Below are 25,227 nucleotides of genomic sequence, written 5' to 3' on the forward strand. Positions count from 1 at the left end.
TTTGCTGGCGATCAACGGATACATTCATAGTTTTGCTTATACTAACATTCCATTTTACAACAAACTAATTTTTGTAACTCTTTTTTTCAGTAGCTTTTATGTGCAACATCGAACCACCAATCCATCTCAGAACCATGCCCTGTCGACACTCTCACCAAGGACGGTTTTATATGATAAATGCGCATTGCGGAGTGAGTGTCACACGGTACGTGGTTTAAACTTATAATAAGAACAGCAATTGCTCTTATAGTCACAGTATATGACAAATTTTCTTCCATATTTCTTGCAGATGCTTCATCGGAGCTGCTCAACGTTTTCTTGCTCTACTGCGATATCGGAATCGAAAAATCGTAAATATGGTGAGTCCTTCATAGCACATGATTAGTTATTCCAACGAAGCTTTCAAGTCTCAAAAGCTTGCATAGACCGGCATGTCCGCGTAGGACGTTACGCCAAATAGAAGAAGAAGAAGCAGTAATTCCAACGATCAACAATAACATGCAAGATTGTTTTTTTCTTTCAGCCCTCACACGTATTAATGCAGCTTGAAAAGAGTGATAAGTTGTTAAATGACCTTTTGTTTGAACCCACAACCAGGATAAGCTCGGTTACAGCATAGCGTGGGGTTCAACAGCTGTTTGACGAACCAATTGCTGAGAAGACGAGGTTTGAATGGACAATGTTCGGCCCATGTACTACGTCTGCATCCGTAAGTAACAATACGTAAAACAATTTTCATTTGTGTATCTGTAAAGGTTGAAAACATGAACATTAATATAATTAATCGGCACTTCCCGTGAGCTGGTCTTTAAAGAAGAGGAAAGGGAATCCGTTCAGCTCCAAAACACGGTTATTTAATGGTCGTTACGAAACGGGTCTATTGTGGAAATATGACAATGTTCGTCGCCCTTGTAACCGCGAAATGGCCTTCAAGCGTCATGCATGCCTGAGGAATAAGAAGAATAAGGATCCTTCATTGGCGCTGGCGGATAATCAGAAAATGCAGGAGTATTTAAAAAGTGGTACATGGATGAGAAGGAAATATCGTCTATAGCTGGTGGTCAATTTTGGTACCAAGGCATCGAAAAAAGCCTTCAATCCTATTTTCCGTAGGTAGAGTGACATTTGAAAATAAAGGGAATAAATTAAAGCTGGAATAAGAGGTCATTCTGTTTCACTCCAAATAATTTAACTTTGCAGTACTTACATCACAATTAATACAGGTCCCTGAGATGCGCGGGACCATTATTCAATATCAAATTAAAAAATTTATTTAGTGACTATAACTTCTCATTAAATGCAACATTACATGAACATTTACTATGTATATTTTGACCGAAAACTGTGTGATTCCACTTCCGAAATTTGAGCGAGTTTTTCTGAACCCCCATTAGAGCGTCATAGCGGGGGAATCGGCGACAGCGTCAAATTTCAATCGCAATCTAAATCCCAATAACCATCAGAATCGCAATCCCAATCAGAATCCCAATCCCGATCGAATTGCTATCAAATTCGGAATCCCTATCGAATCTCAAACGAATCCAAATCCCAATCGAATAGCAAACCCAATACCAAACGCAATCCCAATCGAATCGCAATTCCAATCCCAAACGGAATCCCAAACGAATCCCAAACGAATCCCAATCCCAACAGAATCGCAATCCCAATTCCAATCGGAATCCCATTGAATCCCGATCCCAAACGCATCGCAAACGAATCCCAATCCCAATCGAATCGCAATCAAATCCCAAACGCAAAGGAATCTTTTAAGGCCGGGCTACATTGATCGTACTCGCACGCGTAATTTTGATTTTCACTAGCGCATCTGGCGGCGGCTGACCGAAGCATTTTGCCAAACAATTTGGAGCCGCTCCAGAAAATACGTTAATTTTCCATGTTTTTTACTTAAATCGGAGGAGAAAAGTTTTGTAAAACGTAGATACACATGTCTTGCACGCATTGCATCCATTTTTGCAATGAAAAACGATGGAAAAACTACTAAATTTTGAGATCCGGCAGGTCCATTCCCTCGATGACCAAAAAAAGCTTCCACCAGCCGCCGCCAGATGCGCTAGTGAAAATCAAAATTATGCTTGCGAGTACGATCAATGTAGCCCGGCCTTTAGGGATTCAAATCTTACAAACGGGATCCGATCAGATCAAATTTTTCTAAGGATTGAATCTCCCAGCACTAATCAGAAGTGCACCATACGAACAGAGTAGGAATTCAGAACTATCCGTTACATGACTATCCATGTTTCTTCCGTTACGGTGCAATCGCCCAGCCAATGACGGACTAAGAGTTTCGGGAAGACAAGTACCGGGAGCATTGTAAAACAACTACGCCACTTTTGAAACTAAAGAAATTCAACATGATTCAGAGCTTTCCGAGTTTCGAGCGAATGCATTTCGCGGATAAAGGCGTTTTTGGCAAGTTAACGCATTTGTGGGTTCGAGGTTAACAGTACCGTGAATGCCGTAAGACAGCAGAGAATAGGCGTGCATTGACGGCGCATATCCGTCGGCTCAGGCTTCCGTCGAACTTTAAACGACGTTTGCGGGACCCGCGGTACATTGAGTACTGGAAAGCTTCAGAGCTCAAAATGTTACTGCAGGTCGCCGGAGTGGCCGTTTAGAAAGACCGATTAAAACCTTAAATGTATGACCAGTTTTTGCTGCTATTCGTTGCATCGACGATGTTCTCTCTACATCATACCTCCGTGCACGATGGGACTATGCGGACGAGCTGTTGCATTAGTTTGTAGCAAACTATGCACTACCGTTGTCGGTCAAGGCCTGCCTGTACCCACTTGTGGGCTTGGCTTTCAGTAACTAATTGATTCCCCCCATAGCAGGATAGTCAGTCCTACGTATGGCGGCACGGTCTATTTGGGGATTGAACCCATGACGGGCATGTTGTTAAGTCGTACGAGTTGACAACTTTACTACGAGACCGGTTAGCTTATCCTATACAGTGTGGAAAAAAACTTATATTAGTACTAATCCTAGGTAATGGGATGCTATATTCTGCTCGCTTGGCGACAGCCGTCGTTTTTCATGGAGAAAATCCATAGTCTGCAAAGCATCAAATATGTTGGTTTTTTGCGTACAAGCGTAATCTACACCATTACATATAACCTGCAATTGCTGTGCTGAACAATTGGCGTCAACGGACACGATACGGGACGAGCTATACCTACACAGATCGGATAATTATTTGGACCCCCCGCAGCTCATAAAAACTGACATAACACATCAATAGAATGTGTAAAAACACTTACCAGCCGTTTGAACTTGAATATACAATTTGTTGTGGAAAAACACGGGCAAAATAATGTGATCAGGAATTTGCTGTGCGCGCAAATAAGGCAGATTAGCAAGGAAGAAAATATCAATAACAAAATATGGGTCAATTAGGAGGATGGGGAAAGAGAGGGGGGAGGAGTAGGATGTTTGTGACACGTCACCTGGTTATGTGAAAAAGGATGCGCAACACGTATATTTTACGGCCATTTATCTAGTTTTAACTACTCATTCATAGTCGTTGCATGGTTTCACTCAAGGTTAAGATTAGTTAAGATAATACATGATGCAAAATAAAAAAAATATAATCGAAAAATATAATTTATCTACGCTCGTTTGGATTTGGCTTCATAACCGTCGATCCGCATGGAAATTGAATGGTCTCAACACAAACGGCACAGAACGGAGCACACCAGCAAAAAAAGAATACTTCAATTCCAGATTTAAACACACATCATATAATATATGTAATAACCCACGAATAACGAGCTACAACCAGAATCCATACACATAACCACAACCAGCTGATAATCTGCCGTACATACGGGAGTAACCAAACGGCACGCGCAATTCATGTGAAGCGGCAGAAGGAGTTACGTTGTAGGAAAGGAAAAACAAGACGCCGAGAAGGTGGTAGAGATGGAGATGTATGTAATGTAATGTAATGTAATGTAATCACTTTTTTAACATGTTTATCCCGCCATACAATTAACAGCGATTAGCAGGGGGAGCACTGGCTCGCACGCCATACAAGTTCACAGCCCCAGAGCCCTCGCATTAAACAGCTTGCGAGCCTAGGAAGTTTTTTTACCCCTAGTTTTAGCAGTTAAAGTTATAGCTTGCTCTGCAATGAGATGGGATCCGAGACCCTCCGAGAGATAATACAGGCTCTCCCATCCAACTCCTATGCCGACACGTCCTCGTCGTGCAGAGTGGTAACGTGTGCCTCCACATATCCAAGCTTGGGTACACGGGCTTGACCCAACCCCTTGGACGGATGGTGGCAAATGGTGAACCAGAAGGAGGGTGGGTATCCCGGGAAACTGGGTGCCTGGACGTCGGGGGGGCCACCCAACGTTAAATAAAACGGCCACGGGAGCTCAGGGCCAGTCACCTAGCCTCACAGACAAAACGACTACAGAAAGCATTAGGAATTTACGAAACGGACCTAAAGATACCGACCCTACGCAATGCCCCCGGACAACGATTAAAATAGGTTCATGGAACGTACGCACTCTTAGCGAAGCCGGAGCCTTGAAACAACTTGATGATTCCCTAGCCGCACTGAGCATGGACCTCGTAGCTCTACAAGAGATTCCGTGGCTAAGGAACGGTGTGCACAACAGGCGTGGTAAGCATTGCTACGACATTTACTACAGCTGCCACGACCGCCACCGCTTCCTCGGAACGAGTTTGGCCGTAGGTCCCCGGCTGAAATCCGTAATCATAGATTTCAAGGCTATAAACGATAGGCTATGCACCCTGCGCATGCGAGGCAAATTCTTTAATATAAGCCTCATAAACGTTCACGCCCCTACTGAAGAGAAAAAGGTAGAGGAGAAGGACCTTTTTTACGGCCGCCTCACTAGAACTATAGATGCGTGCCCCAGGCATAACCTCATAATCATCCTGGGGGACTTCAACGCAAAAGTCGGTAGGGAGCCAATGTACCGCCAATACACTGACTGTCATAGTCTGCATGAGCACAGTAACGATAATGTTAGTAGATTGGTCCAGTTCGCCGCAGCGAACAATCTGGTTGAAGTACCAAATTTGCGCGGAAGCACATCCACAAGATAACGTGGGCGCATCCGGATGAAGAATCTTTCAACCAGATCGACCACGTGTTAGTAAGCCGCCGACAACAGTCAAGTCTGTAAAATGTCAGATCATCAGGCCTATTATTTCATTCGAATGATGTTCGATTCCGTCGGAAGCACTCGAGTCGAGCGGAAGAAAAATTGGTATCGTTTTCGCCATTCGTTTTGATGAAGGTTACGTCGACATTTTTGTTCTAGCATCTGTGTGTCCGGAGAGATAGTAGGAAACTATCAAAGAGGATTCCGAAACGGAAAATCAACCACTGATCAGATCTTCACCATGCGGCAGATCTTGGAGAAGATGGCTGAATACAGAAACGACACATACCATCTCTTCATAGACTTCAAAGCCGCATATGATAGCATAACCAGGGTAAAACTGTACGACGCTATGAGCTCATTTGGAATCCCGCCCAAACTGATAAGGCTAGTTAGAATGACTATGATCAACGTCACATGCCAGGTGAGGGTGGATGGAAAACTTTCAGGACCTTTTTCTACCACCAAAGGTCTGCGCCAGAGGCCCTGCGCCATGGCAACAACCCGCGCCGCAAGGGCCACCCTAAGCTGGAAAGTTACTAATCTTTTATCTCTTTTCTTTTCGTTTCTTTCCAGCTTTCTTTTTCTCTTCTCTCCTCTATTTTCAGCTTTCTTCGATCTCTTTTCTCTTTTGCTCTTTTTTCTTGTTTCCTCTATCAAAATTTCGTTTCAGGAGAACTGCCTTACGTGCTTGGAGTGGTGACCAACGATGCAGACCCCCCATTGCCCACCCGAAGTGTGGGCGATAGGACCAAAGAGACCGCGTCGCACCACGGAAAGCAGCGTAATAAGCAGAATCAGCAGACCAGGCGTCGTGAACCAGGGAGCAACCGCACTCACGACTCCGCATGAAGTAATACGCACCACAGCGTACCAGCCGGGTTGGGAAGGTCGGAAAGGGGGATGGAAAACGCTCTCTCTTCGTTAACAAAAAAAAAAAAAGATATGCGCCAGGGGAACGGGTTTGCCTGTCTCCTATTCAACCTGACGCTAGAGAGGGCCATCCGCGACTCGTGGGTGGAGACTACGGGAACCATCTTCTATAAGCCAACCCAGATCCTGGCATACGCTGATGATATAGACATCATTGGTTTGCGGCTCCCCTATGTAGCAGAAGCCTACCAAGGGATCGAGCAGGCGGCAGAGAGCCTCGGATTGCAGATAAACGAGGCAAAGACCAAACTGATGGTGGCAACTAGTAATGGGTAATCCGGAGCGGAGTCATGGATCAACTCCGACTCCGGTGCGCAAAATATGACTCCGGCTCCGGATCATAACTGGATTCGACTCCGGATCACTCCGGATTACTCCGGATCACTCCGGATTACTCCGGATCACTCCGGATTACTCCGGATCACTCCGGATTACTCCGGATCACTCCGGATTACTCCGGATCACTCCGGTTTACTCCGGATCACTCCGGATTACTCCGGATTACTCCGGATTACTCCGGATCACTCCGGATCACTCTGGATCACTCCGGATCACTCCAGATCACTCCGGATCATTCCGGATCAGTCCGGATCACTCCGGATCAGTCCGGATCAGTTTTCGTACATGTTAGATGTACGACTTGAAAGTCAATGAACTCATCAAGAATTGTCTAAACGATAATGGACAGTCATTCCGGATCCGGAGTGATCCGGAGTGATCCGGAGTGATCCGGAGTGATCCGGAGTAGTCCGGAGTGATCCGGAGTAATCCGGAGTGATCCCCCCCCCCCCCGCTAAACAGTCCGGAGCAACTCAGAGATCCAATAAATAATCCGGATCTACGTAGGCGTGACGTGCAGATAGGTGAACGCACTTTTGAAGTCGTCCCACAATTGGGTCTTGGGTCAAAGGTCAGCAACGACAATAGCATGGAAGCTGAGTTGCGCGCAAGGATGCTGGCTGCCAACCGGTCATTCTTCAGCCTGAAAAATCAGTTCACCTCAAATAACCTGTCGCGACGGACGAAGCTGGGACTATATAGTACCTATATAGTACCAATACTCACATACGCCTCTGAGACATGGACACTGTCCAAATCTGACAAAACCCTCTTAGTCGCGTTCGAGAGGAAGATGCTCAGAAGGATACTTGGCCCCATATGTGTGGAAGGACAATGGAGGAGCCGCTATAATGACGAGCTATACGAGATGTACGGCGACCTCACTGTCGTACAGCGTATAAAGCTCGCCAGGCTCCGGTGGGCTGGCCATGTTATACGCAAGGAAACGAACGTCCCAGCCCGTAAAGTCTTTTTAGGCCGTCCACAAGAACAGAGGAATCGTGGTAGGCCCAAATTGAGATGGCAAGATGGCGTGGAGGCGTCCGCCATCAAGGCTGGGATAACGGACTGGCAGACGAAGACGCGATACCGTGAGCTGTTTCAGACACTCCCGAGGCAGGCCGAGATCGCAAAGCTGTTGTAGCGCCTGACAAGTAAGTTAGTAAGTAAATAATTTCATGTTGAAAGAACGAATATAATATGTACAAGGTACTATTGCTAGGTAAATTCAATAAAAACCCGGAATCGCTTTCAAATGACTTTGCTAAAATCAGAAGCGGCTCCAGAAGATAGCTGCAAAACTCTTAACTCAGAACCATCCGCATCCATAGATCCAATGGCGCTAGTCAGCTGCCAGACCCGTTCGGAGCCACCAAACTTTGCCATTGACCCATTTGATAAAAGTAAATCAAAATGGAGCGATGGGTAGAGAGGCTGGAAATCACATTCCTGCTATATGGAGTAAGAGATGAACAGATGAAAAAAAATCCTTTCGCATTACATGGGTCCGTAAACGTACGACATCATCTGCGATAAAGTCGCCCCGGATTTTCCAAGGAAAAAAACAAGCGGTGAAATTGTTTCAACCTTAGAAACGTTTTTTATCCCGAAGCCACAAGGAATCGCAGAAAACCACCGTTTCAATTGTCGCCGACAGGGAGACAAAAATGCTGCTGTTGCGGAAGAGACTGCCCAAGAATATTTGTTTGCCCTTCTGAAGATTGCTGTTACAATGCAATTTTGGAGAGTATCTGCAGAAAGCGGAATCAATTGGTCTTGGGGATTAAACGTGGCGATATCCGTGATCGGCTACTGAAAAAACGGGAACTAACGCTGGGCAAGGCACTTGAAATTTATTTATTTATTTATTTATTTAAATCAAAGTTATCGGGCAGTATGCCTAAAAAACTTAATGCTTACAGAGTACAAGTTTAAAGTATGGCCCTAGAACTAACCTGAATATGCTGACGCAGTTGACTAACGGATTGATTGAAATCTGCTGATAACCCTAACCTATTATACACATCAATCATTTTGAGCAGTGGATCATTGGCACCAAAACCAGTCGATCTAAAAGGGCTTCTTAGTAGCTCTCTATTTCTAAGACCTCTAGAGGGAGTAGAAAAGCAAATAAAATTTAAAATATCAGGTGCATCAAAATCTCCAATTAATAATTTATGCATAAAAGTTATCTGAGCCGTAGTTCTCCTATGCTGTAAAGTCTCTAAGCCAAATAGTAAACACCGAACATTATACGAAGGACGTGGAATTTGGTTTGACCAGGGAAGACAATGAAACATAACACGTGTGATTTTTTTCTGATTTTTTTCAATTTTATCTATGTATGTGATTTGATGGGGACACCAAACTACACTGGCAAATTCCAGGATGGGACGGACTAAAGAACAGAATAATGTTTTTAAACTGAAAGGATCTTTAAAGTCGGCCGAGACACGTAAGACAAATCCTAACAATTTAAGAGCTTTAGTGACGATAGTTTGATAATGGCTAGATAAACTAAGCTTACTGTCTAAAATAACTCCTAAGTCCCGAACCTGAGAAAAACGTGGAACGCTGTCTTCATTGATTTTGTAGTTATAAATAATAGGATTTTTTTCTTTGAGAATGTTATACAACTACATTTGCTAACATTAAGTAACATTTCATTATTAAAACACCATGCAGAAAAATAGTTTAACGAGTCTTGTAACATTTCACAGTCGTCAGAATATTTAACAGGTAGGAACATTTTTAGATCGTCAGCATATAATAACAATTTAACATGAGGAATAGCAAACACGACATCGTTAATAAATATAATAAATAGTAAAGGTCCTAATATACTCCCTTGAGGAACACCAGATAAATTATGGAATGTGGCAGATAAACTAGTTCCTATCTTAACGTTAATGCAACGATCAGTTAAATAACTTCTTAACCACTCAACAACATTTGTGTGAACACCATACTTTGATAATTTAGATAGCAATAGAAAGTGGTTGACCTTGTCAAAAGCAGCGCAGAAGTCAGTATAAATGACGTCAACCTGTAAGCCCTTGTCAATATAGGAGTGGCAAAAGTTAAGTAAGTATATTAGATTGGTCTCAATCGATCGTTTCGGCATAAAGCCATGTTGAACATTAGAAATTAATGGTGAAAAGGCTTGGAGCATATGACGAGACATTATCTTTTCAAACAGTTTACTGCACGCACATAACATTGAAATTCCTCTATAATTGCACACATTACTTTTGTCAGATTTTTTATAAACAGGAAACATCCACGATGATTTCCAAAGACGCGGGAAGCATTTCGATTGCAAGGATTTGTTGAATAGTTTGGTCAGTATGGGAATGAGAGCAGCCTTGCAATTAATGAGAATTGCGCTGGGAATATTGTCAGGCCCAGGTGCGTAGGAAAGCTGCAACAACGAAATAGCAGATTCCATCTCATCATCGTTGATTAGTGGTGTGCATAAATTAACCTCATCATTTATGAAGGATAAAGCCGATGTTGAGTTAGACGGTACCGAGGAATTGTTGGTGTACACAGAAGAGAAATATGAGGCAAATGCATTGCAAAACTCTTCGTCTCCGGTAATGGTGTTTCCCTCAAACTGCATCGAGGAAGGAAGTCGTCCACAGGATTCTTTATCTTTAGCAAATTTCCAGAATGATGTGGGATGTCTTTTGATATTGATTTCAATTTTCCTGACGTAGTTGGCGTAGGCGGTTCGGTTCAGCTGCTTATATATTTTTGAGGCGCGAGCAAAATTTATTTGATTAGTGCTGTTTTTTAGTCGATGCAGAATTGGTCCATGGTGGATGAGCACGAACATTAAACCGTGGGATGAATTGTTCAAACAGTTCATTCATTTGAGAAGAAAATTCAGCCACACTGTCGTTGATGTCGTCATAATCAGCGGTAGAGTCCCAGTTGATTTGGTTAAGTGCAGAAACGAGATCAGTGAAATTAGTTCGTCTAAAATTGAAATCTGCTTGACGTGGGGGTTGAGATGACGGTACACTGTATTGCGGGAGCGTGAAGTATGTAAGTAAAGCTGGATGATGTCCATCAGGTTCAACAATAATTTCGATGCATAATTCGATTGGCCTTATGTAATCAGTAACTTTGTCGTTCGCAAACACTAGATCTAACATATTATTATTGTGGTTTAGAATAGTGTTAAGTTGGCGAAGACCTTCAAAGCTTAGTTCATCGAGTAGAGCTTGACTGGTAGGGGATAGTCGGGTAAGCATAAGATTCAGTGTCGGAAATTTGCCGTTGATATCCCACTTAAGGTTAGGTTGATTGAAGTCCCCGAACAGAATAAAAAAGTCATTCTTATATTTCTCTCTCGTTAAGTGCAATGAATTACAGAATGCATTTATGGTGTCCATGTTGGCTGATTGATCAGGAGGCAAATAAAATGATCCGATGATTAGCGAAACATTAAGAACTTTTACTCGAACCCAAAGGCATTCAATTGTAGATGTGTTTGTCGAGCACAGAGAGGAAGCATAATTTGCATTGATCGCAACGAGGACACCACCACCTCTACATTTGTTACTGTTTGCTGCAGAACGATCCGTACGGAATGTATTAAAGCGGTTGTTATCAAACAAAAGCTCAGATGGAAAGCTGTCATCTAGCCACGTTTCCGTAAGAACGATAACATCCCAGTCGGCGATTGCAGTATTAGCAAAACATTCAGAGGTTTTAGTACGTAAGCCTCTCACGTTTTGATAAAATATATTGAATGTGTTTAGTACTGGCTCCATAGGTAAAGTTGAATGACTTAATGTTGGCTTAAAAAAGTCGAACCGGAGGAATTATTTTGAGTCAGGTGAGTTTCAGGTGAGTTTGCATTTTTAAGATGATGGCTCGGTGATGGACTATGTTGTGTTGTGTGTGTTGGTGGGATCACATTTATGCAGTTGACATCATTATGCATAGAATTAGTAGTTGAGAAACTTCTAGCAGTTGAATTGTTTGAAGCAGGAAAGCAAGATACCGGGAGTGTTGGTGTGAATTGTTTCTGTATACGTTGGTGAAATTCAAACTGGCGGTAAACAAATCCGCATGGCCAAGTTGAAGGAGAGAAAGCGAGCTCGCCAAACTCCGATGGAATGCCGATCTTAAAGGACACATACTTTAGTGAGCTTGTAACGCGACCTCTTGGTATGACACACTTCACCGAACAGTCAGTGCAATTTAACCTTCCTAGAATGAACATTTTCATGTTCTCCTCAGTTACAGTGGGTGCAATCCTAGTTACAAACATCCAAACTTTTGGCTCAGGTGCAGGAATGAATTGTATGGTGTCTGTGTTGATGTGATCATTGGCAGTGCCGGTGTGAAGAATTGCTTGTGTTGGATTTATGTGGTCATTATCAGAGAGCATACGCGATTGAGAGTGTGGTAGTGAGTTCTGTTTGACGGGAGTTGGTGTTGGTGACATAGGAGTATCGGTGGAATGTTTTATCGGTGAGAGAGATGGTACTCACAGTCGGAGCGATTTTCTCACGCTCTTGCGGCATCACTCTATTTGGATCCAGCTGAGATATCCTTTGATCAAGCTCACTCCGTATTGCATTTTTCAACTCATCTTTCAGTGTATTCATCAAGCACGAAATTGATGAGAAAAAATCTGATCTCGAGTCACGGCAGTTCTCACACATCCAGCAGAGACCACGATTGCGTGCCACCTCCTTAACACAAGTGGCGGCAAGTTTAATGCATTCCGGATGAAAGGCAGAATTGCACTCCGAAAAAGGAAGATTGCCAATACAAACAACCGGATCTTTGTTGATAGTAGTAGAGCAGATTGCACAGTCCATTATGAGAGAGAGAGTATCGATCACTTAGGTGAGCAGTGAGAGTGAACGGAGAGGACACTGATTGATGAGCTGGTGTGAATTACTCTCTGAGTGTATTAAGCAGGGTTAATAACACTGAACCGCAGTCGCCGATGAAACAGAAATCACGTAGAAATACAATTCAGGTACGCGTTCTCGTAGAAATTCTCGTACGATGCAGGAACAAAATGCTTCAACACAGCAACACAGCAAAACTTGCGACAGGAACAGCTTCACAAACTCAAAAACGAACGATTTCAAACCAAAATCACACCAAAAACAGACAGTACACAGGAGCAACGCAGAAACACGTCCAAACGCTTCAGTGGCCAACTCTCTCTCCCTGCTGCTCTCCCTGAAATTGCTGTAAGTATGGAGCTCTCGCGGGTAGGAACATGGGGATCACATTTATGCAGTTGACATCATTATGCATAGAATTAGTAGTTGAGAAACTTCTAGCAGTTGAATTGTTTGAAGCAGGAAAGCAAGATACCGGGAGTGTTGGTGTGAATTGTTTCTGTATACGTTGGTGAAATTCAAACTGGCGGTAAACAAATCCGCATGGCCAAGTTGAAGGAGAGAAAGCGAGCTCGCCAAACTCCGATGGAATGCCGATCTTAAAGGACACATACTTTAGTGAGCTTGTAACGCGACCTCTTGGTATGACACACTTCACCGAACAGTCAGTGCAATTTAACCTTCCTAGAATGAACATTTTCATGTTCTCCTCAGTTACAGTGGGTGCAATCCTAGTTACAAACATCCAAACTTTTGGCTCAGGTGCAGGAATGAATTGTATGGTGTCTGTGTTGATGTGATCATTGGCAGTGCCGGTGTGAAGAATTGCTTGTGTTGGATTTATGTGGTCATTATCAGAGAGCATACGCGATTGAGAGTGTGGTAGTGAGTTCTGTTTGACGGGAGTTGGTGTTGGTGACATAGGAGTATCGGTGGAATGTTTTATCGGTGAGAGAGATGGTACTCACAGTCGGAGCGATTTTCTCACGCTCTTGCGGCATCACTCTATTTGGATCCAGCTGAGATATCCTTTGATCAAGCTCACTCCGTATTGCATTTTTCAACTCATCTTTCAGTGTATTCATCAAGCACGAAATTGATGAGAAAAAATCTGATCTCGAGTCACGGCAGTTCTCACACATCCAGCAGAGACCACGATTGCGTGCCACCTCCTTAACACAAGTGGCGGCAAGTTTAATGCATTCCGGATGAAAGGCAGAATTGCACTCCGAAAAAGGAAGATTGCCAATACAAACAACCGGATCTTTGTTGATAGTAGTAGAGCAGATTGCACAGTCCATTATGAGAGAGAGAGTATCGATCACTTAGGTGAGCAGTGAGAGTGAACGGAGAGGACACTGATTGATGAGCTGGTGTGAATTACTCTCTGAGTGTATTAAGCAGGGTTAATAACACTGAACCGCAGTCGCCGATGAAACAGAAATCACGTAGAAATACAATTCAGGTACGCGTTCTCGTAGAAATTCTCGTACGATGCAGGAACAAAATGCTTCAACACAGCAACACAGCAAAACTTGCGACAGGAACAGCTTCACAAACTCAAAAACGAACGATTTCAAACCAAAATCACACCAAAAACAGACAGTACACAGGAGCAACGCAGAAACACGTCCAAACGCTTCAGTGGCCAACTCTCTCTCCCTGCTGCTCTCCCTGAAATTGCTGTAAGTATGGAGCTCTCGCGGAAGGGGAGTACGGAGATCGAAGGTGGATCTTCTAGACAAGAACTACATGCAGTTCATCAACCGCGAAGAGATAAAAAAGGGCCAAATATTGCAAAACAGAATGCTACGGCGCCCGGTGCTAGTTGTTTTCGTTGTGGGAATAAAACGCACTTAGCAAATGTGTGCAAGCACAAACACACTGTGTGCTCCTTTTGCATGCTGCAAGGGCACTTAGCAAAGGTGTGGCTAAAAAAGGCTGCCTCTACTAAAACCAACACACTTAAGATAAGAAAAACCTATGCGGTACACGCAAATTATGTTATTAACCACCAAGGAACACACAATTTACAGATTCGAGATATTTGTTCGGAGAGGGTTATCGCGCTGTCGGAAATTTTACACAGAGTTAGTAAGCTTTTGCAAATCAAGCATAAACGTGTTGGGTATATGCGATGCGTCAGTGACGCTGGATGAGAAAATTCGGAAATTGCCATTATACGTCGTAGAGTCATCCACTATTGGGTCGAGAATGGCTTAAAGTGATGACGTTAGATTGGAATAGTACATTTTCAAAGAGCGATTTTAATACACTAGCTAATTATACAGATTGCACGACTGTTGCAGCTTTTACTTCTTTTTGTCGTGCTAATGCTGGACTTTCGAGTAAAGTGTCGGCTATCCCTGCTTTTTTTTATGCACCTGCTGCTGCTTTTACTTCTTCTTATCGTGCTACTGGAGCTTCTTCTGATACATATTCTTTTGCTGCTACTCCTGCTTCTTCTTATCGTACTAATGTTTCTGTGAGCGGATCTGCTCCTGTTTTACCGAATAAAGTTGCTACTTTACTGCAACGAAGACGCCCCAGAAGATCGTGAGATCCTTACGTTATCGACTCATCGTGGCCTGTACCGCCCAAATCGCCTTATGTATGGTGTAGTATCGGCCCCTGCAATTTGGCCGAGAAGAATGAAGAACTCCAAGGCAACACTCCAAGGCATACAAGGGGCAAGTGTTTTCCTGGACGACATTAAAATTACAGGTGAAAGTAATGAGGTGCACTTCAATCGTTTAGAATAAGTTTTTAGGCACCTTAACGACTGCGGAATACGCGTGAATAAGAACAAGTGTAAATTTTTCATTGACTCGATCAAGCATTGCGGTTATGTAATCGACAAAAATCGCATCGCATCGCAAATCGCAGAGAAAATGGCAGCTATAAACCGAAGAATAAGGATGAAGTTTGATCATTTATCGGCTTTATTTATCGGCAATTATTACGGGCGGTTCTTTCAAAACCTTGGTACAGTTTTGTATCCTATAAACAACTTACTAAAAACCGACGTACCGTTTAAGTGAACAAAACAATGCGAAAATTCATTCAATCAGATGAAAGAACAGATACAGTCCGACAATTGTTTGGTTCATTATTCATCAGAATTACAGGGTTTTCGCGGATTATATAGACATGTTCAGCGAGTTGTAGATTCGTTCAGGCATATAATAGACTCTTTCAGCGAGATATAGAATTGTTCGGAAGTAGGCGTTGACATGTTCGGTTATATTGGCTGGTATTATTGAATCCGTTCGTAGCGGCGGCGTACGTCCCGACACTCATTTTCCTAACGTACTAGATGGTTGCTACAGTTAATCACCGCGGCTTTGTAGGGCCGGGCTCAAGAAATGTGTTGCCATTCCCAGAATTTCATGTGAACGCCGTACGTTCCCGCTACGAACGGATTCAATAATACCAGCCATTGTAGTGCTGTCATTTCCCAACTGACATTTTATAGCACGAATAATCGGGAATTCGAGCAAATTCCCTTAAACTGGAGCCTTAAACTTCCCTTAAACTGCACCAGTTTAAGGGAATTTAGAAAAAGTCCTTTAAAATCAAATGTAATGCGGCTTTTTCGTTACTTTCTTCTAGATTCGCCCGGAAACGATGTTTGCTATCGTTATAGTTGGTCATGTAGCCATTTTATACTTATACTTATACTTATAATACCCATTTTTATAGAATAACGTCACATAAAATAAGCTTTTGTTTTTCATCAAAAAACCATAGTCATGAATGAAAAATGAGCTCGACGGCATCGTCCATCGATAGAGGAACGTGTAATTTACGATCACACCAAATCTTGGCGCTTTCAACACACTTGATCACACACAAATCCACAATTTCAGGCGTATCGAGTACTAATCGAGCAGATATGGGAAAACAATTTCGAGCAAATGTCACTTGGGTTGTTTTGTTTACCCAACTGATATTTTATAGCACGAATAATCGGGAATTCGAGCAAATTGGGCCTGGAGCCTTAAACTTCCCTTAAACTGCACTAGTTTAAGGGAATTTAGAAAAAGTACTTTAAAATCAACTGTGATGCGGCTTTTTCGTTACTTTCTTCTAGATTCGCTCGGAAATGATGTTTCCTATTGTTATAGTTGGTCATGTACCCATTATATATTTTAAAAATACCCACTTTTTATAGAATAACGTCACACAAAATTAGTTTTTGTTTTCCATCAAAACACCATAGCTATGAAGAAAAATGAGCTCGACGGCATCGTCCATTGATAGAGAAACGTCTAATTTACTAACACACCAAGTCTTGGCGCTTGCAATATACTTGATCACACACCAATTCACAATTTTAAGCGTATCGAGTACTAATCGAGCAGATATGGGAAAACAATTTCGAGCAAATGTCACTTGGGTACACACTAAATCGCATTAAAGTGCTTGCGAGCCTTGGCAGTTTTTTCACCCCTAGTTTTAGCAGTTATAATTATAGCACCCCAAGAGAAGGTATACCAGTGCTAATTGTAGCTTACTAAACTCCTGAATTTTATCATTTTATTTTAAAAAATCCACAAAAATTTAATCCACTTTTCGACAAATACTACTGCAAAAAAAATCCATGAATAAAAATCAAAGATTATTTGAAATACCGTAAGATTTTGAGCAGATGATATCATTCGCAACCCTCGCAATGTTTGACGGGCTAGTTTTAGCAGTTATAATTATAGCACCCCAAGAGAAGGTATACCAGTGCAAATTGTAGCTTACTAAACTCCTGAATTTTGTCATTTTATTTTAACAAATCCACAAAACTTGAAATAGTGACCTTTTTGACAAATACTACTGAAAAAAAATCCATGAATAAAAATCAAAGATTATTTGAAATACCGTAAGATTTTGAGCAGATGATATCATTCGCAACCCTCGCAATGTTTGACGGGTATATTTCGCCTTCTTATGTTTGTCTTCAAACCCTTCGCGTTTTTAGAACGTTACTAAACAAATTTGAGATTTTATGACCTATGCGTCTGGAGTTGTTACAGTTTACGATAAGTTACAGTTAAGTTCTATCTTTGCATTTGCTACATCATAATTACAAATGGGTTTAATTACTATGCTGTTCTAACCAGATGTTTCAAAGTTTTAACTATTTGATCTGTGAAATGTGATAGTTTCCCGATGGTTCTATACTTGTGTAATTTTGTATAGCAAACATATTGCAGAGTACATAAGACATAAAACTATTTGCAAAGGTAATAGTTCACTTTTTTGTACTGGATCTTGTATATTGGACAATAACCTTATGATATGTGTTTCAGTCATGACTGATTCTGATATGGATATCGACAATAGTGAGCAGGATGAATCGATGCAGACTTGAACACGTAACAATTGTACAACAACAAAACAAGAACGCAAACGAATTAAAACAGCTTATGAAAAAGGACTAAGCATTGCAAACATTTGTACATCGTTCGATTTGTATCGTAACAAGGTGTACACAATTTAACAAAAAGTTACATTGATTGGTGAAATAGAACCTGGAATACGAGGAGGTATGAAACGATATGAAACGTAAAATACGACAAAATAAGACACTGAGCATAGTGTAGTCGTTAGCATTACCTCAATAGGAAGAGCCATTGAAGGATTTAATTATTCCTGCATTCGTGTACATCGACAGCCAGAGAAAAGAAACGCATTTTCAAACATTAAAGTACGCAAAGATAAGGCGATTCAAATAATGGCATTGCCTCGCCAAATGAGCGTGTTAAACATAATATACATAAATGAAGTAGAAATGAATGTTAGCATGAGAGCATCGACCGGCAAACCGGCAGTAGTTATTATAATTAACATTCTGAATGCGTCTGCCATGACAAGGCAAGGAATATTTCACTATGATGCGAAGACTACAGCCATCAACCGCATTTCTTTAAAGGATTTTTTAACAAAGCTGCAAGTGAAAATGGTCTAAAAAAGTATACATGCACCTATGATGGTTATGGACAACGAAGCATTTCACAAATGCCAAAAAATTAAAGAGTTGATAACACAACAAAACAACAAATTGCTATATCTTCACCGTAATCGCCATTTCTCAATCCCATTGAGAATATGATCAGCAAATGGAAGAATACCGTGAAACAAACAAATCCTCAAAATGAAATCGAGCTTATGACAGCAATTGAAAACGGTGCATCGTTAATCACATAAGAAGATTGTGATGGCTATGTATAGAATATGTGTTCTTACGTAGAACGAAGTATTTAGGGAAGAAGATATAGAAAACTAAATTATTTGTTCGTCACCTATATTATACATAGCATTTTTCTAAGGCGGAACGATCCAAAAATGCCTTGCATATTATGCATAGCATATTGACTAAACCAGAAATGAAAGATGGCTGTGAATTTTATGTTACAATGAAACACTTGGATTTTAGAAGGAATGGTTTAAAAATTTTTTCCTCGAAATCAAAAAAATGTTTTTGAACTATGACTATTGTTTGGAATGTTTTTGTTTTCATACTCTTAACAATTATAACTACAGTAGAACGTCGATTCTCCGGGGGCGGATTAACCGGCAGGCGGGTTAACCGTGCGCATAAATGTGACAGCTGTTCAAACGTACGGCGAACATTTGCAGCGATAGTCAAGTGGGCAACTAGTGTTTTTGTGCAGCTCTGTAGTGTCTACTGATATTTTCCAAATTCAGTTTTGTTCAAAAACAGTTGTTAAACCTATAGTTTTTTATTAAAATAATATTCTACTAACGATTAAGTGATTGATGCAAAGCGAATTAATCATAAAACTAGAATATTATAATTTTATATGAAATTGACATTTCTTGGACCATTATCCGTGCAAATCGATTAACCGGCAATCGTCTGGTCCCGAGCTGCCCGGATAATCGACGTTCTACTGTACTTCAATTTCGTTCTCTGATGAGTGATTTCTAACTACTGATTTCTAACTACTACGAGCAATAAATCGATACATTATTTGCGGAGGCGCAGTAAAAATCTAAAGAAGGGTCTATCTTTTAGGGGTTTGTTCCTTTTTTAGCACAAAAATATTTTTACTTTTTGTTGTGAGTATCCATTTTGTTTGACTATTAAATCAAGTTCCATTTACAGCATGGTTCAGTTCTTACAGTCCAGTGATACACGTGCCACCCAAAATCAAAACAAACCGTGCCGCATCTGAAGTGTGTTTTCGAAGAAGACTATTGTATAATTGAAATGGACAAAGTACCAAAAAACAAGATTAATTATTTGCAAGTAGTAAATAATCGTGATTTTCAAATCGAGGATTGCCAACAGATTGTGGACAGCTTTCATTTGGAGAGAAATCCCTGTATGTATTCGCAGTTTAACCCCGTGCACTGAGAATGTTTGTGTTTATGTGCAGCGAATTTTGTCTTCGTTTCCCACTCCCTCACCATCACATACACTCACCGCGTGCTCTTAAAATTTTGTCGCGCTAGCTACGGTACAACACAATACAAAAATTCATAATAACCGCCTGCATCGATCAATGTCGCGATGTTCTAATACAGAGATGTCAATCTGATGATCCGAGGGCTAAATGTGGCCCGCGAGTTCCTTCGGCTAAATGTGACCCGCGTCCGCTTTTTCATCAAAAATCCATAGCTATGAAGAAAAATGAGCTCGACGGCATCGTCCATTGATAGAGAAACGTCTAATTTACCAACACACCAAGTCTTGGCGCTTGCAACACACTTGATCACACACAAATTCACAATTTTAACCGTATCGAGTACTAATCGAGCAGATATGGGAAAACAATTTCGAGCAATTGTCACTTGGGTTCCCTTAAACTGCACCAGTGTAAGGGAATTCAGAAAAAGTCCTTTAAAATCAACTGTGATGCGGCTTTTTCGTTACTTTCTTCTACATTTGCTCGGAAATGATGTTTCCTATCGTTTTAGTTGGCCATGTTCCCATTTTATACTTAAATAATATTTTTTTATATAAAATAACGTCACACAAAATTAGCTTTTGTTTTTCATCAAAAAACCATAGCTTTGAATGAAAAATTACCTCGACGGCATCGTCCATCGATAGAGGAACGTCTAATTTACGAACTCACCAAATTTTAGCGCTTTCAACACACTTGATCACATACTAATCCAAAATTTCAAGCGTATTGAGTACTAATCGAGCAGATATGGGAAAACAATTTCGATCAAATGTCACTTGCCCGCACGACAAAATCGAGCAGTTTTGTAGCTCGGATTTTCGATCGCTTTCCACCAAAAGCGATCGAAAAAGCGAGCAGAAATGTCAGGGAAAACGCTTGGATTCCGATCGAAGAAATATAGCAATCCAAAAATTTCAACGGTGAAAATTTCTAAATATTTCATTTATAAATTTGCAACAATTTTGAATGCGAAATATTTCACAGCCATGCGCTGTGAAATATGTTTGCAGTTTGAGTTTGAGAAGTTTTCGATCGCTTTGCGCAGCGGGTGGGCACTGTCTACCACTTGTACACAAGTCAGATGGTGTAAGCTACTCTGTCCAAATGAATATCACAATAGTTATTTTCAATCGCACAGCTGTCAGAATCGGAATCTAGGCTTTATCATAAGCATGTACATGTACACCGCTGGACATAAAAATAGGAAAAAAATTTTTGTGTTTTATTTTTTTGCGTGCACTAGGCGTGTGAACCTCAACACTTCGAGGCGTACTGAATTTGCAATCGCTGTTTGTTTGCCTTTTATACTCTCATTTTTGGTGCGCTACTCATCTGAGTTTTGAGTGCCGGCAGCGTTTTGCGGTAGTATAAAAGGAGAGCCAAACCATGTTGCGCTTCATTCTTCCATCAGTGGTCAAGGTGAAAGGTTGCTATTTAAAAATTCCACAAAATCATCATGGGTCGCGGAATGCACTGCACACCAGAGGAGCGAAAACACATTCAGGGGCTATATCGTAAGAACGTGCCAATCAAGACAATCTGCAAGGCGTTCGGCCGTTCGCGGACGTTTGTGGACAACGCCATTCGTAGCGAGGCTACGGGTAAATCCACAGGTCGTCCGCGAAAAACAACGGCCGACGTTGACAAGCAGATTGTTGAGATGATCAGGGCGGGTCCTTTCAAAACTTGCGCTCGTATCAAGCAGTAGATTGGTTTGCAAGTTTCAGCGAAAACGGTGTCTCGCCCTTTACACGCCGCTGGATTCTGTGCCCGGAGACCGCGGAAGGTGCGTAAGCTGCTGCCGCACCACGTAGAAGCGCGCATTCAGTTTGCCGAAGAACATTTAGCTGCATTCATCTTTTGGTGGAGCAAAATCATTTTTTTCGGATGAGTCCAGAATCAATCTGGATGGTTCGGACGACATTAAATACGTCTGGCGCCTTCCTAATCAGGCGTATCATCCGAAAAATACGATAAAAACCCTAAGTCACGGAGGCGGCCACGTAATGGTGTGGGGTTGCTTCTCCTGGCACGGCCCGGGTCCTTTGTTCCGTATCAACGGGACACTGAACTTGGAAAGGAAAAGAAGAGAAAAATACTTAGTCGTAAGATGTTGCTATACGCCCGACAAAAATTCGGAGATAAAGAGCATTACATCTTTCAGCATGATAACGACTCTAAGCACACATCGCGAACAGTTAAATGTTATTTGGCAAACCAGGATGTGCAAGTTCTACCGTGGCCTGCGTTGAGTCCTGACCTCAACCCGATTGAAAATCTGTGGTCAACTCTCAAGCATCAGCTTAAGAACCAGCCTGCACGTTCAGCCGATGATCTATGGACACGCTGCGAGGATATGTGGAAACGCATACCCAGAAGCGAATGCCGTAACCTCATCGGCTATATGGCCAAACGCTGTCAGGAAGTGATAGCGAATAACGGTCAACACATTGACTGTCAGAAAGTGTTTTCGCTCTGTGGAACACCGCAACACCACCTCCCATACACCACTTAAACAGTCCTTTTCAGGGCTACCAAATATTTCTGACAAGAACTATGTCTTTCGGTCACAGAAAAAAGTTCCTATTTTTATGACCACCAGAGTACATGTACCCCTATCTTTCTATATTGCGTAGTTTATAATACGCAGTTTAATTCTTCGAATGAAGCTTTAACACTGCAGGACCATTAATTAAAGCAATTTGAGCACTCGATCGTGGGCGGTAAACAAAAATTGCAAATTCGTATAAATATTGCCTAATGTTTACGCTTGCAAATCAAACCAAAACCAAACTGCTACCTTAAAACCACGGCAGTCATTCAACAGTTAAAAATACTTAAAGTATTACATCAAAAGAACGTGATTATCTTCGGAAATAGAAAGGTAAGTTAGTATTGAATGCGGGAATCGTGATTATCCTTTAGTAACGATTAGAATATGTGTTTTAGGCATGTTAGAACAAGCGATAGTTCCGTGTAGTAATAACGAAGAAGAGCAGCCAACAACTTCCAAACGTAGAGCTACATCGCTGGAAGACCGAAAAAGAGTTGTTGCTGCTTATGAACGGGGCCAAACGGTGCCAAACATATGCGAGATGTTTGGTTTGAACCGTTTTACGGTGTACAGCATCTTGCGCAAAGTGAGATAGACCGGTGTAGTGGGAGCTAGAAAACGTGGTGGGACTAAACCCAAGAAGCTGTCGAAAGATGTAATTGACAGCATTAAACGTTGGATTGACCAGCATTCAGGGTGGCCACTCGAAGCAGAATTTGAAATTCCCGGTTTTTTCCCGGTTTTTTCCCGGATTTTTAAGGGATTTTCCCGGTGAATTTCACTTCATTTGCCCGTAGTTGATAGCCTTGTGCGATACTAAAATTTCAAGGCTTTTTTAAACAATTTTATAGATAACTCTAATAGTATTTATAACTTTGTCTGTAATTAGTAAGAAAGTGCAAAGCTACATGTTATCGATATATTTCATAATACAGACTGACTTCACTGGTTGAACTTTGATTCACTGTTAATGATTGAATGAACGCTTTTTATTTGGCAAATTTTTCCATACAAAAAGTTCTGAATTTATTCTGAACAAGCCATGAGATTTATTGGTATTTTTTCGGATATCGGCGGATGAGTTCTAGTTTCGCATTTGAACAGTGAGAGAAAAATAAACAAGAATCAAATACAATAACCCTAATCTATTATTTAAAAATAAAACTATTAAGCAATATAAACGTTTTTATAAGATTGCTGAACAGCTTATTTATTCAAATTATTCATTTTCTCTTCAATCAATGCTACCTCTTTTTGAGCATCTGCGAGAATTTTGGCTTTTACTGATTCTAACTCCTTGAGTGCTTGATGCATTGTCTTTTTTATAGCACTGGCATCGTCCGTTTGTGCCCTTTCCTTCTTCTTTTGCTCTAGGTTCTCGACGTATCGTCCATGCGCGTTTCGAGCGTACTGGATGAGTGATTTATTTATTTCAACCCCTAAAACCCCACCAGCGTTCAAAATAGCGTCGTACACTATTCGCTGTGCCACTAAGCTTTCGTCAATTAAATTAACAATCAGACACTCTTTGTTTATAGAAAATCCTCGCTCCAGAGTTGCATTGCCATGTGATAGAATTAATTTTTTTTTTTAAATTCTTAAGTTTGAGAATTCTTTTCCCGAATCCGCAAGAACTTTAAACCAAAAATTATCTAGTCGACATTCATGTCGCTTGTAGGCAGCTAGAGATGACTTTATGCTACAAATTTCCACCGCATTTTTGAATTCTTGACTAGTGATGAGTCAAGTACCACTTTTCACTGTGTGGTGCTGTGGTACCACGCACAGTCTACTGTGCTGAGTGTGCGTGGTAGCACACTTAATGTGTGGTCGCACAGTAGCTGCACGGCACGAGCGGCTTTCAGATTTTGAATGTCTAATGAAAGTCATTTAAGTTTCATTTTGATGAAACTTACTCGATCTAATCTTACTTTACAAATAAATGATGTTTTAAGTATACATATTAACATATTAACACTTTAGATTGCAAAAATAACAATGAAAACCTCGATTTATTCACTTACACAGTTTCTGTGCTCCGCACAGTTTGTGTGCTCCGCACAGCTTGTGTGCTCCGCACAGTTATTGTGTGCTCCGCACAGTTTGTGTGCTCCTCACAGTTATTGTGTGCTCCGCACAGTTTGTGTGCTCCGCACAGTTATTGTGTGCTCCGCACAGTTTCTGTGTTCCGCACAGATTGTGTGCTCCGCACAGTTATTGTGTACAATCCGCACAGTTGCATACAATAACTGTGCGGAGCACACAATCTGTGCGGAGCACAGAAACTGTGCGGAGCACACAATAACTGTGCGGAGCACACAAACTGTGCGGAGCACACAATAACTGTGAGGAGCACACAAACTGTGCGGAGCACACAATAACTGTGCGGAGCACACAAGCTGTGCGGAGCACACAAACTGTGCGGAGCACAAAAATCGTGCGGAACACAAAAAATGTGCGAAGTGTGGCACCACAATTTTATAAAATGTGCAATTGTGCTCGCACATTTTACTGTGCTGTGTGTGCGTGGTGGCACAGTGCTACTTGACTCATCACTATTCTTGACGAACTTTCAGCTACATTACCCGTTAAATGTTCTCTTTGGACCATGTAATCCGGGCAGTATTCCAACCGTTTCAAGGCAATATCAAGCGATTTTGTTAAGGTCTCTAGATTTATATATGAGATATATCGTGTAAAACTGTGTGATAGTGGAGAACGGTCACCAATTTTTATCAAAAAGGCAATATAATAAGCTTTACAATCGTTCTTAAACTGTAGGATAATCTTTTCAGATATTTTTCCACGTGCCATTATTGTTTTAATTGCCGCTTTGACTCCAAACCCGATATCAATTTGCGATGTCGGTAGAATGTTGTTATCTTTGAGCTCGATATCGGTGATCGCTTTAACTTTTACATTTAGGCATTCCG

Source organism: Anopheles coluzzii, chromosome 3 (genome assembly GCF_943734685.1).
Source record: "Anopheles coluzzii chromosome 3, AcolN3, whole genome shotgun sequence".
Classification (NCBI taxonomy): Eukaryota; Metazoa; Arthropoda; class Insecta; order Diptera; family Culicidae; genus Anopheles; species Anopheles coluzzii.